The 15,144-nt window shown below is 39.4% G+C and overlaps 1 protein-coding gene across 26 annotated transcripts in view; it reads right to left on the bottom strand.

Annotated features, from left to right (window-relative positions):
* Window positions 1-15,144, bottom strand: part of ARHGAP21 (Rho GTPase activating protein 21) — a 198,831-nt gene that overhangs the window by 84,351 nt on the left and 99,336 nt on the right. The gene's annotated exons all lie outside the window — the stretch shown is intronic.

Below are 15,144 nucleotides of genomic sequence, written 5' to 3'. Positions count from 1 at the left end.
ACAATGCATGAACCAACCTTTTTCCTGGAAAGAGGCATTAGCCAGCTTTTCCCCTAAGATGCCACAGAATTCAGCACTTCTGCCACAGAATCTATTATTTTTCAGCAGCCATGTGCCTAACATTTTGGTTTCTAGCTCCCTGCTGTGCTAGGACCTGCTTGCAGGTTTCCTTGGGGGGAGGGTGGGGAATGTATTGGGCTACTGTACATTCTATATGCATTATTCCATGGAGCTAGGCAGCAGTACACTAGGGAGTGGGAACTGAAGTTCAGCTTGTAATTAGGGAGTAGAAGACAAGTATATGCTGGCCACCTCAGCCACTTTGGGAGGAGGGATAGCTCAGTGGTTTGAGCATTGGCCTGCTAAACCCAGGATTGTGAGTTCAATCCTTGAAGGGGCCATTTAAGGATCTGGGGCAAAAATTTGTCTGGGGATTGGTCCTGCTTTGAGCAGGGGGTTGGACTAGATGACCTCCTGAGGTCCCTTCCAACCCTGACATTCTATGATTCTATATGAGTATAGCAGTCAAGGCCTGCATATAGAAGGTGCTGAAGCCAGCTATAAGCTCCTCCCTTCCCTGGAATACATGAGGAGAAGGAGATTCTGGGCTGGACAGCCTCAGGAGTGGAACAGTGCTGCTTGAAAACCATAACAAAAAACATATCCTTTCGAACAGTCATGGTGAAAACACTGATCATGACATTTTATATCAAAAAAATATAGCTATATATTTTTGTAGACATGAAAATGAGGGATATTTTGCTGAAAAAGAATAAGTTAATATTGCCATTGAGAAAATTGGTCCCACTATGTCATGGAGTAGTCAGGGCTCTGGCTATGAAATGAGAATCTAATGACAATATTAAAACTGTAGGTTAAAATACAACAAGCAGATCAAATGTCAGAGACATTCGTGGCAGAAATTATGAAAAGAGCCGTGAAAATATATTCCATAAACTCAACCTTTGTAGGAGAGCTGCACTAAATAAATTGCATTCAACTGAAATTGTAAGGCAAACATAGACCAGGTTGTGTAAGCATAAACTTGATACCAAAAGGTACACTGGCTCCCAGTTTTCACAAGCTACCACCAAATCTGCACCCAAGACAGCGGTCAGGATAAGGGTCCTCCGGCAATGAGACTCAAATGCAACAAGTTACTGGAACCTGTAAAATGTGCCCATATACTAAGTAGGAGAGTCTCAATAGGTTATGCTGCAAAGAATAAAACTGTCCTGATGTTCTAAACTATCCACAATATGAAATCTTTTCCATAAAAACACAAAATAGTAGAGATTGTGATACTAAATCCAAAGGCACAAGTAACTATTTCACAACTCATGCAGCTCTAACACAACAAGATTCAGTAAAAGACTACCCAAATCACAAGTCAAATAGGTTCTTTCAGACATTGAATTAAAGTAATAACAGACTGTGTTTAGGGGGCGTGAGGGGACATGAACATGGAAATATCAGTGGCTTTTTGTGTTTGGGGGAAAATAATTTAAATAAAGCCAATTACAAGGCACCACCAGAAATTTCCCTTGAAGTGAAGGCATGCTGAAAAATGCATAACAAGACAGAGGATCACAGAACCTCAGAATCCAAACAAGACCAAAAGATCACACAGGAAAAAAAAAAAAAGTCTATATTCCACAAGAAACCCGAAGTTACTCTGTATTCTGCTTTAAGTAAGAATTTAGCAAGACTAAATATCAGGATACCACAGATGAACAAGATATTTACAGCATTCTACAAGGCATGGAAGGGAAAAAAAGAGCCAATTGGCTAGGTAATGTTACCACTAAATAGCTCCTCTAAATGGGGTTCTCACAACCTCAGAGTGCGGCCACCACTCTTACGGGTGGCTGCTCTGACAATTTTTCCTAAAATGTTAATTTACTTTAGGAAAAACAAATAAATATGCACATATACATATCCAAATCATTGCAATTTATTTATGTGGAGTTTTTTTTTTTCCCCAGACTCCTCAACAAAAATAATGTACACTTGTCTCTATTCTTTACTGGACCTAAACAGAATAGAAACACAAATAAGATGCTTTGCACGTTCTTGTCTTTTGTTCTAGTTTATTTTGCTTTTTGGGTTGTGTTTTATTTCATTTTATTTTTTTCAACTTGCTGGCTAGTAAGTCTGCTGCTTTGAAAAGTGATGCTTGTATGTTAATATCACTTTTCACAGCCTCCCAGCTAACTACTAAGTCTGCTGTGAACGTGATATTAAACACACAAATATCACTTTTCACAGCAGACTTGGGGTACAAATTAAACCCTGATTGGGAGGTGGATAGGGAGGCAGAGGGGCCAAGGATGACAGGCGGAATGGATGTGAGGCTAGGAAAGACAACAGGGCCCATGAGGGTGGGAGGAGGAGGTGAACCCAGGGCTGGAGCCCACTGCCATGCAGTACCAGGGGCTGGAGCCTGCCACTGGGTGGCTGAGCAACAGAGCCCAAAGCCCTGCGCTCAGGGGACATGGTCCAGGGATGGAGCCTGAAGCTCCACAGCTGAAGCCTGCCACTCACCACCCCGTGGCTGAAACCCAAACCCACTGCCCCTGGGAAGGTGGGGAACTCACTGGCTGCCTGTGCTGCCTCCAGCATTTGTGTCTCCAGCAGGAGCAAGGCCCAAACCCTTGCTGGTGGCCACGGGGGAAGGGACACTGGTTTCCCGCTCCCCGCATTCACCACACAGAAGGCTGTGGCCTCAAGAAAAGCCCCTAGTGGCCTCACACAGCCACGGTGGCCACATTTGAGAAACACTGAAGAGTAAGGTTGCCAACCCTCCAGGATTGGCCTGGAGTCTCCAGGAATTAAAGATTAATCTTTAAAGATTATGTTGTGATGAAATCTCCAGGAATACATCCAACCAAAATTGGCAACCCTACTGAAAAGTTGATCATCATTTTTGTAAATATATTGCTATGTTTAATATACACAGTAGCTTCATACACAGGACACTTAGCAGGAATACACTGTTTTATTTATTGAAGACAAAAGAATGTACATTTTCCAGGCTTACACTGGGAAATGCATAGTTTTCGGTTCTCTTTAGTCTGTTATACTAAAACTGTTTGGACACAAACGAAAACTGCTTCCCATTAGTAACAAGCATAAGCTTTGCAGGAAGTGTATGCCTCAAAATACTGTATGTTTTCATTTTAAAACTACAATCCTAACAAAGCTAGAAATACAGAATTTCTTTTTTAAGAAATAGCTGGAGATACAATCCTAACTCACCATATCAAATGAAAGGGGATAAATGTTAAGTGTCTTTTTCAACTATAAAAATGTGAAAGGACTTAGTGTTATAAACCAACTTACAGGTTTGTATTTACACTGTCCATTTAGGCTGAACTAGGCAAGTAACTTCTTGCTAAGTAATTCAGCTACAGGACTTGGGTTAAGTACTACTCACCCTTTCCAAGTGAACATTTTTAAGATATCAAAAGCACAAAAAAGAAAATCCTGAATTTCACAATTGACCCACTGCCTTGAAAGGTTTGCAAATATAATTCACGCCATGTAATGCAGCACACAGAATTTCTCAGTATATTAGATGCAAGGATTTTCTAGCATGGCCTCCATCTGCCCTCCCTAGCCCACAAATTAAGAACAATCTGTCCTGTAGCAAAGACTAACGCAAACTCTCTCACAATTTTTCAAACTGGCAGTAGGTACCTGGAGTTGTCGGAGTGTACTGCCTCTACACATTCACACTTACACAACATCCCTCCCCAATTTTGTCAACACCTCACATAAATAGTAAAAGGAACCGAGGGCAGTTGGAGTCATTGTCCCTTACAAGTCTCCACAAAGAACACTCAAACCTGCAAGAGAGTGAGAGTATTTGTGAGTCACTGTTTTCTAGATGGTTCCAGCCCCTCAGCATGAACCATATTTTTAATCATGTGGGTCATTTGAAAACTGTTCATTTGATACATTGTGGCTGAACAATTTATCATGGGTTATAAAAATACAGAAGTAAAAAGGAACTGAGCTTGGTTGGACAAATAATAATTATAATTAATGGAGATATCCCATCTTCTAGAACTGGAAGGGACCTTGAAAGGTCATCGAGTCCAGCCCCCTGCCTTCACTAGCAGGACCAAGTACTGATTTTGCCCCAAATCCTAAGTGGGCCCCCTCAAGGATTGAATTCACAACCCTGGGTTTAGCAGGCCAATGCTCAAACCACTGAGCTATCCAAATGTGTGTACATTTTTCTTTTGAATATGACAACTATTTTTCCCCTACCACGTTTGCCTTTGCGTTGCTTTAATACGTAAAAATCCTCCAAACAATTCTATTTACTGTCCCAATGTTGAGTTTGGCCACAAATTATCACAAAAGCAGAGCAAGCAAACGTATTTGGTATAACAATACACTAGAAGGCTCCTGCCCCTTCGTGATTTGGGACGGTCAATTAAACCATGCAGAAATTGGCTTTTAAAGTTAGCCTTATTTAAATAGTTTGAATAAAATTGCTTGCGAAAGGTGAGTCAGCTGAGTGGAAAGTATTTATCTGAACTTTTATAGAGCAGTAATTAAATCCAAAGATGAAAGCTTTGCACAGTGAAGACTGACAAACAATAGCTGCAATTTAAGATAACATTAAAAGGCAATGTACAAACATACAGTAAGAGACCTTCATGGAAAGTACTGGTTACCAAATGCAAATTTTTTTTTTAAACTGTTTGTCAAGGTTAATTTAGGTATCAGACATTTAAATTCCAGTTCCTTCACGTGCTGCCCTTCCTCATTTTTCATTAAAAAAGTGACATGCCTAACATAGGTAAATTGATACTGTTTCTTTTTCACACATACAATTATGCTATATCATCTAAAACAGACTTCCTGTATCACAGATCAAAGGTTCTTTGCTCTTTTTGTTTGAAGTTTAAAATTTCTCAGTTATCCATAAACAAGATAATCAAAGTTTCAATACATCTTACATGTATGGCAATTGTTTTCCTTTATTTAACTCCTATTCCCAGAATAAAAAAAAATTACATATTTTTCAAAGTGTCACATGCACAGTTTTTGGACTCTACATTTCACAGTAGTGAAACTGTAGTGCACATGAAAAGCTGGTAGTTTATAAAGAACATGCAGTCAAATAAAAAATCAGTTTCTTTAGAAAAATAATGCATTATGAGAAATAAAAATTAGCTTAAAGAGGGCATTCACTGGTCTCAACCTTACTTACTCATAGTTAGATCTGCTCGTTGCACCAACATCACAATGGAGGTATCTTATACAACCCCTCATCTTCCCTGAGTTCAGACACCCTCTGCTGGAGTGTGGCAGCAGTGACACACCAGTTTACCCTGGCTCCCTCTGAGCACGCAACTTTTAGCTCTCTGCAATCCATGACAGAGCCTTAAAGTTAGATCGTCTTACAAACTACTGACAACTTAAAATGAATTGGATTTTCAATCAGCATAATTGGATGGCCTCTCTTTTAGGGCGGTCTAAGGATCCTGTGTGCTGAATTTGCATTCCTTCTGGCTCAGTCAGGGCTTGCCTTCATGGCAGCATTAGCCCATGGATTAATTTGAGCGTTTACCCAACCAAACTCTGGCCACACAAAAATCTCCAGCTCAAGTTAAATGGTGCTTTAAACTGGATCCAACTGGCCCATCGGATAGTGTAGGTTGTTGATGCCTGAGTGCTGCTGACATTTGAGCAAATACAGCAGTGAGAACTCATGTGCCTTATGCTGCTAATACAAAACACTCTGCACTGCTCAAGTTTTGTTTTGCATTGTGACTACCCTCACTAAACTCCAGAGGAGTTAACGAAGTGTAGATAAGCTGACAGTGCATGAAGAGGAGCCCTTATGGAGGAAAAAAATCACTCAGTGATGCTCTCTCATTCTAATGACAGGGTTAAAATGCCACCAGGAATAAAATCCAAGCAAATGGAGTCACAGGTATTCAACAAGGGTTCTTTTGCTTAATAAGTATAGATCATAGAATATCAGGGTCAGAAGGGACCTCAGGAGGTCATCTAGTCGTACAACCCCTGCTCAAAGCAGGACCAATCCCCAGACAGATCAGATTTTTGCCCCTGATCCCTAAATGGCACCCTCAAGGATTGAACTCACACCCCTGGGTTTAGCAGGCCAATGCTTGAACCACTGAGCTATTGCTCTCCCCCTCCCCCCATAACATCAGGAGAGTTACTTTAATAAGATGCATTAAAAATGACCAGAGCTGGGAAAAGAAACCTAAGGAATAAAGTCTGTAACCAAGACTGGGACAGATATGAGAGAAAAACAGCTTATGTTGACAAGCTAGAGGATCCACTTAGTCCTTTCTAGGACAAGCTGTGAAGTTCTCTTGTAATTTTACACAAATCTTGTAACAGACTAACTGGGAATCTTCAATCTCATAAGATTTGCTAGTGCCTTCCTTAATCACAGTGAGGCCATGGTTAAAGAAATAACCATGAGATTTCTGTATCTCCTGAATTAATCAGTCACCTTGGTTTGGATGAGGGCCAACTAAAATTAGGTTGGAAGTTTCTTTTGAACAATACTTCCTGAAACCCTACCTGGTCTAAGCACTTCATAGGATTATCTATGAGCTGATCAGCTGAGACTACCAGCAATCACTTCCTTCACCACCAGACAATGTCTCACACATTGCTCAGTCACAACCCTGATAAAGATAATCTTTCTTGGTACACTGTTTGGGACAGGGCCATCTTTTGAGATGCCAGATGTAAGGCAGGAAGGCAGTATCATCCGTATATTGTGCTATCGCAATCATCCGATTCACATAGTTGCCTTGTAATTAGTCTCTAAGAAGTTTATTTCTGGCCAAAGAAAAAGTATCACAGAGGTAAACTTCCTGCAAGAGAACAGAGGATTTTAAAGGTTTATAAGCAATATCCGGAATTACCTTCAATTGGGACCAGTTTGGCATAGGGCCAAATACATAGAGCCAACTTAAGTCCCATAGCTAAATTAGCCTTCCTGGGCTTTTACGCACAAAATCCTCTGACTTGGGGGTGGGGGGGAGAGAGAGAGAGAACACCTATGCAAATGGCCCCTCCAGTTTTACTTCCTCCCCAAGCATGCTGCCAAGCAGAACCGGGCTCTAAAAAAAAAAAAAAAAAAAAAAAATCTATGCAGCTTGCACCCCATATAATCTGGCATAGCAGAGAGCACTGGTTCCTGGGAAGCCTTTTATCCAATGAGTGGAGGGCTACAGAGTCCTCCAGTGATGCATGTTTTACAGTTATTGATCTCTTGATGTTTGCAATCATATACAAAATTGCTTACTTGGCAAATGAAGCGTAATCGTGAACTGTTTCAGTAAATGGAAAACCATGATTCCTATACTGCAATCTGAGGACCAGCAGTGTCTATGGGAGCACTTGCTGATGGTCTGCAGAGGGATATCAAGTGGGTATTCCTTATTTTTCAAGAACTAGATTACATTTAAAAAGCTAAAAATAGAAAAGTAATATTACAAAAGTCTTCAGTCTATCTAAGCAATTTCTGCAGTTGCCATAGGGATGTTATTTCATCATCAGTGGAAAAGGAAGATTATTCTTTGTTTATTTGCTCATTTATACATCAGTGATGTACTAGCACACATGCCTATCACCACATCCAAGAACATTCATTTTAGTGCCTCATACCCAGCAATGTACACTAATGGTAAGAGCCTATTCCTCTTTTCAGTACGACAATCCAGATAGATCAAAATGCTTGGATTGCAACCTGTGCGCACATTCTAATCCAGGCCACTGGAGGCTGGAAAAATGGGGAGAGCCCTGGACAGATACAAAAATTTGGATTTGACCTGCCATCTGCACTCCACCTCCCACAGCAGTTCTCAACCAGGCATCTGTGAGCCGATTTCAGGGGCCCCGTGGGGCAGAAGCCCATAGCCCCAATCCCCAGTGCTACCTCTAAGGGATAGGTCCCTAAAATAGGAAGATAAGTGAGAAGACTTCATAGCTAAAAAATATCATTTAAATTATTCTGAAGCAAAACATTTTATGCCAATTCTGTGACATACATTAAAGTGAATATATTCTAATACCAGTCAAGCCAGATTTGGAGTTTTGAATATTTTCCGTATGAAGTTTAAAAAATTAAGAACTTGATTTTGTTACATGTCTACCCTCTGCTTCTGCTACTTTTCTGCTAGATAGCATACCTAACAGATTCCCCCCCCCCCCCCCCCCCGGGCCACTCCCTCCGAAAATCTTTTTCCCCATTAAAGTTGGTCTTGATTTTTCCACAAGAACTGCCTGTGTTCCACACTCTGAGCTCCTAAATACAGATATTCTCTCTAAACTGTAAATTTATTTTCCCTTGTTGGATAAAGTGTAAAAGTTACAATTATGAGAGAGGGTTTACCTACATAAACATTCAGTTTGTGGCAAGCACGGCAGGGTGGGAATCTACCCCACACTAGCCGTTAGTGTGCATCAGCAGGGTCCACACAGAGTGTGCGACAGACCAGTTCAGGATAGATTTATACCCCAGCTTACCACAAAAATGTTCTCATATCTTTGGTACTTGAAGCCCAAGGCCATCTCCTCTCAGAGTTTTAAATATAAACCCAATATTGCACATTCTAGAATGTGCAGTTCAGTTTTGGGGAAAGAATAAAACTGGAAACCTACTTTTCTTTTTCTTCTATTCTAACAGAGCAGTTCTACAAAGGATGAGCGTGGGACCTAAAATCATTGTGGAGAAATAAATCATAAGGCTTTTAAACAAGACCTTTAATAAAAGCCAGACGACACAAAACTATGAATGACCACTGGTTGATGTTCCATAGTCCCTCACTTGACAAGTAGTGGCCACAGAATACAGAAGGCCCATCTCAGCTACAAACAATGATGGACATTTTCTAAATGAATATCTTTTAAAAAAAAAAAAAAAACGGAAGTATTAAGCACTGGAACCAGTGGAAGATGGCTTTGGCAATGTAGACTGAACACGCAGATAGGTAACCCTCTTCCAGAATTGCCAACCTAAAAGGTTCAAGAATCACGAGTTAGATTAAAAAGCCAATCTCATGGTGTGTGGTCTTTTTAGACTGAAAATTAAATCGTAAATGCACATAAGAAAATCTCTCAAAAATGCAGGCAATACATCTGGCTAATATTGTCTCTTAACTCCTGGGATAAGGTAGTGATCACTCTCTCTCCTTCCCCCTTTCCTAGACTCCAAGTTCCTCTCCATCCAGAAGGGGCACTCCCCCATTTACTAACTCCCATATAATGCATTCTTCCTCAGTGTTCTGTCCCCTACATTCACCACCATTGCCTTTTGTTCATGCACAGCATACAAAGGGTTAACTTCTGAAAGCATTGTATCAATGCAAAACCACAAAGTTTGTGGGTGGAATTAAGTTCATTCAGAACAAGAGCGGTCACTGAAGTCAACTTTCTATATCTGCAGAAGAAAACACAAGAAGTGATATAGAAGACTAATATTCTTAACAAGAAAGAACACTTGACTTTCTCTATCATACCAGAACCTACCCAAAGCCAAAACACGGGCTTAAAATACCAGGTCAGAATTTTTATAACTTAAATACTTTAAATGTAGACACCTAAATCAATAATTAGGTTCCTAAGTAACTAGCTTGATTTTTAGGGTAATAAGCACCCACAGATCCCAAGAAAATCAAAGACATGAAGTCTTATAGTAGCTTGTCAGTTTGTGTTCCCTTACAAGAGAGGAAACTGAGCAGTTCACATATTACAGGTAGCATTCACTGTTCGGGAAAGATGAGAAATTGAAATGATGGTAGTTGCTATGGATACTGCTACACAAAAATAGGAGAGAAAATGGAATGAGCTAGAATATCATGAACTAGAATACCAAAATATCTTGTAGGAATTAGATTTCCAACCTCAATTTTTTGTGTGCCATAATATAGCACAATACACTGAAATAAATTTGTTCAGTTCTCAGGCTAAAAGGGTAATTCAGTAGAAAGACCAATCACTATTTACTTATAATTTAATCAACCATCTCAAAATAGTTTCAAAATAGTATTATTTTAGATCAAAGAAAGAAAACCAAATACTGAATAGTTTTAGTGGAATACATCAAATGAAATATCTTAAGTATCCACGCATTAACACTTTACACTGTTCACTAGTCAACTACAGCTTATTAGCATTAGCCCAAGACAATATATCTGACCTTTTTTCCAAAATTAAAGTGAGAAAATCAAGATGCTCATTCTGTCCTCTTGGTAGATATATCAGAACATGACCTGTTTTTCCCCAAACTTAATACATCCAGCAACTGCAACATAGTGGTATAGCTGACGTACATGTGTGTGTGTGTGTGTGTGTGTGTGTGTGTGTGTGTGTGTGTGTGTGTGTGTGTGTGTGTGTGTGTGTGTGTGTGTGTGTGTGTGTGTATATATATATATATAATTCAAAAAGTGTTACAATCCTGTTTTAGAAACATTTGTGGATTAATGCAACCCAGGGGAGTAATTTTTTGAGTACAATCAGACATTGAGTATGCTGTAAACTGTCCAAGGAATTCTTGTGAGAATTAAACGTGAAATTTGTACTCAAACCCTTCTATTGTGAATGAACAAGGATAATATAAATATTTGCTAGTCACTCCTGTACACACAGCAGTTACTACACTAAATTATTTCAGTCTCAGTGTGAATTCAGCATAGAATCATTTTCTAATGAACAGCATATGAAAAAAGGTAGTAAGAAACATTGAATATACGACTCCCAGACACTACCAGAGCTGCCACTAAGAATATTAAACTGTATTTCTACTTCATACATACACACCCACACACCCCTACGATCACAAAGTTGTGACTATTTGTAGACAGAAAATTAAATATCAAAACAAGTTTCTGAAAAATATCCCCCCACCCACCCCTGGAGTGTAGACATACCCCAGCACTCCAGGGATATCAACAGAGTAGTGTTCCACTTGCTAAACTCCTTGTTTTACTGATTTTAACTATATCCATGGTAAACCCACAATGAAATTACTTAAGAGTGGATGGAACCATGGCTAATCAACATGGGATGGTAAACGCCAAATAATCAGCAAATCTCTCTTAAAGATATAAAAAGATGACAATGCTTATCTGAGGTTCTTATATTATGGATTAGCATTGTGATTTCCAAACTTTTGAAAGGTGACTCCATCCCACACTATTCAGGAAAATGAAAACTAATGCCTATTACCATCCAATCCCATGGCATGTTCAAGTCTTGCACATCTTGATTCACAATGCATCTTCCACCTTTTCCCTGCCCCATGCAACAGCGAGCTCTTTTACAGGGGTGCAGTCCACAATGTGATGCTAACAGGCCAGATGCCAGCACATGCCAGAGTTTCAGGACAATTCACTTTTATGTGAATATCAAAGAAGTGTTAGTATACATTCAAACTAATTCACTCGTATGTGGATAAAAATCAAAGAAGATGTTGATTGCATTGTTTTCATGTGTAGTTCGCTATTACAATAGTTCTACATTATGTGTACCCTGTAATTAATTAACCCTAGATCAAAAGTGTTTATTAGTACTAAAATGAGAATGTACTTGATGTGTAAACTTCATGCAGACTAATGAAGGATTGTTGTGTGCTATTACATTAAAATTTGCATCGTGTATATCTCTGTAATTACATTTACCCATCAAATGTGATTGGAGCCTTGGAAATGTAAATGAAGGTGGTGAATAACCTCAAAGCAAGGTTCAACAATATGAAATCACAGACTCAGTCTGCATTTCCTGTTTATCAAAACCCATGTGGGAGAAGACACTGTTCAGATTATTTTCTGGAAAAGCTATGAAATGGATTTCAAGGAATGATCCTGTACCTCTGAACTATTTGAACACTCAGACAGATCCACAAAGTTATTTTGCTTAATCCTGAGAGATTTATGGAGTATATTACTACATCTCTGCTATCATTTTGGGCTTACACACTTAGACTCACCTATTAATGTATTTTACCTGCTTTAACCTCTTAACTCTCCCTTATTCTTAGCCAATAGATCTTTAGTTAGTTTACTAGAGAAATTGGCTGCCAGCATTGTCTTTGGTGTGTGATCAAGGGCATCCGTTGACCTGGGGTAAGTGACTGACCCTTTGGGGTTAGGAGTAACCCAGGGGTTCTCAAACTTCATTGCATCACGATACCCTTCTGACACAAACATTACTACACGACCCCAGCAGAATTTCCCTAGAATAATTCCTATAGCATATCCTTTATACAAACATCCAACCTTCATTTAAAATTTGTCAGTGATGGAGCATCCACCTGATCCCTGACAAGTTATTACAATGGTTAATTACTCTCACTGTTAAAGACATGCACCTTATTTCCACTCTGAATTTCCCAACCATTTGATTGTGTTATACCTTCCTCTGCTACACTGAAGAGTCCACTATCAAATATTTGTTCCCCATGTAGGTGCTTAGAGACTGGTGCTTAAGTCCTCCTCTTTATTTATTAAACAGATTGAGCTCCCTGAAACTGTCACTATAAGGCATGTTTTCTAATCCTTTATTTATGCCCATTACTCTTCTCTGAACCCTCTCCAATTTATCAATATCCTTTGTGAACTAGAGACACCAGAACTGGACACAATTTTCCAGCAGCAGTCACCCTGGTGCCAAATATAGAGGTAAAATAATCTCTCTCTCCTACTTGAGGTTCCCCTGTTTATGAATTCAAGGACTGCACTAGCCCTTCTAACCACAGCATCACACTGGGAGCTCATGTTTAACTGATTATCCACCACGACCCCCAAATCTTTTTCAGTCACTGTTCAGTACTCAACTGGTTGTCAAAATCACTGAAATATGTGTATGGCTAATATTTACGGAATTATATATCTATACTAAAAGTTATGTTCTTAAGCAAGAACATTTCTGGAGCAAGGCTGGTCACCAGGTGGTGACATACCCCTCTCTGAAAGGAACATTTCCGAGGTGACAGACACCTATCTCCCTGTCTGGCCATTTATTTATTGTATCCTTCATAACGTAGGCCTGTTTGCCTACGGCGCCACAGACAAAAGAAGAGAGTGCAAAATCTACAAGAGTGGTGAAACACAGCAGGGGCTGTCCTGTTTGTGACCAAAGAAAGGATTGTTAGGGTATATCTGGAGGATACAAAGAAACAAAGGGTCCTTCACCTGGGAGGCAAGTGGACAGCATACTTGTCTCATGAGAAGACATCACAGCCAAACCTGAGTGAAAATCATTGCAAGCTTGCAGAGGAGCTTGTTGGACCATTAATGTTGATTTTCAAAAAGTCCTGGAACTTCCCCAGTGTTCCAAAAGACAAAGAAAGCTAATGTTGTGCCAGTATTTAAAAAGGGCAAATCAGGTGACCCGGGTAATTGTAGGCCTGTTAGTCTGACATCTGGGTAAGAAAATGGAACTTCTGAGGGACTTGAAGCAGGCGTCAACCGCTACATTTTGTTTAAAAAAATAAACCCCAACACACACACACACACACACACACACACACACACACACACACACACAGAGTATCTGCCCCAAATCTTCAGCACGATCTCTGAGCAAAGTTTGAATTTTCTGAGGATTTTTCAAGGAAATCAGTTATTTCTGTTCTGTATTTGGAAAGAAGCAGGATGGTGTACTCCTAATGAGGATGATGAACCACTGTGCACTCCATTACTGACTAAAGAGGACATTAAAACTGCATTAATTATGGATAAGAATTTTTATGTCAGCAGCCCTGCATAGCTTGCACTCCAGACTCCTTAGAGTTGGCTCAGGAGATCTCTGATCCAGTGGTAACTTTTTTTAAAAAAAGTTGGAATACCAGAATATTGGAACAGTATTAATGTTGTGCCAATATTCAGAGGGGGGGGGGGGATGACCTGAGTAATTATAAACTCATTAGTCTGACATCAATATGGTTTTATTGAAAGTCAGTCTTGTCCAACACACTTGATTTCACTTTTTGATGTGATTAGAGGTTTGGTTGATTAAAGGAACTACATAAATGTAATATACTTAATTTTGTAAGGCATTTGGCTTAATATCACACAATGTTCCAATTTAAAAAATTGGCGTTATAGAATATCATAGAAAACACATTAAATGGATTAAGAATGAATGTGGAATGAATAATTTTAAAAGAATAAACGCTACCGCAAAACAAATCTGTTGTCCTCCAGACAGCTCTATTAAGAAATAGATACTGGATAGATGTGAAAAAGCAATTGTCAATGGGGAAATCATCGTAGAATGAGGCTTTTCTAGTGGGGTTCCACAAGGATCAGAGTTAGCTCCAGCATTATTCAATGTTTTCATCAATGATCAATAAGTAAATATAAAGTCACTGCTGACAATATTTGCAGATGACACCAAATGAAGAGGACAGGTCGCTGATACAGCAATCTGGATCATTTGGTAAGCTGGGCCCATTCAAACAAAATGAATTTTAATACACCCAAATGCAAAGTTATAAATCTAGAAACAAAGTATGCAGGCCACACCTAGAAAATATGGGGAGACTGGGGGCATCCTGGAAAGCAGTGACCCTGAAAAGCATTAAGAAGTATACGTGACAAGCAACTAAGCATGAGGCCCCAGTGCAAAACTGTGGCAAAAAATGGCTAATGCAATCCTTGGATTTATAAACAAAAGAGTAGAGAGGGCTGTAAACAAATGCCTTGCACTCTGAGATTTAAAGAGCTCAATCTGTTTAATTTATCAACAAGACGACAGAGGTGATTTTATTACACTGTATAAATACCTTCACAGGGAGAAATACCAGCTACTTAACAGGCTCTAACCTAGTTGAGAAAGGCACAACAACTTTGATGCCATGGCTGAAAATTAAAGTCCAACAAATTCATATTAGAAATAAGACACACATTTTTAGTAGTGAAGGTGATTAATGATTGGAACAAATTTTGAAGGAAAGCGACAGTCTCCATCTCTTGATATCTTCAAATCAAGACTGGTTGCCTTTCTAGAAAACATGCTTTAGCCAAACATAAGTTACTGGGCGCTTTGAAGGGGGAAAATTCTATGTCCTGTGTTATACAGGTTCATATTAGATAATCTAATGGCCCTTTCTGTCTTTAAACATTCTTATGCACAATC

This window comes from Chrysemys picta, chromosome 2 (assembly GCF_011386835.1).
Source record: "Chrysemys picta bellii isolate R12L10 chromosome 2, ASM1138683v2, whole genome shotgun sequence".
NCBI lineage: Eukaryota > Metazoa > Chordata > Testudines > Emydidae > Chrysemys > Chrysemys picta.
Note: the sequence above shows the minus strand (reverse complement) of the source record. Positions and strands in the feature narration are given on the sequence as shown.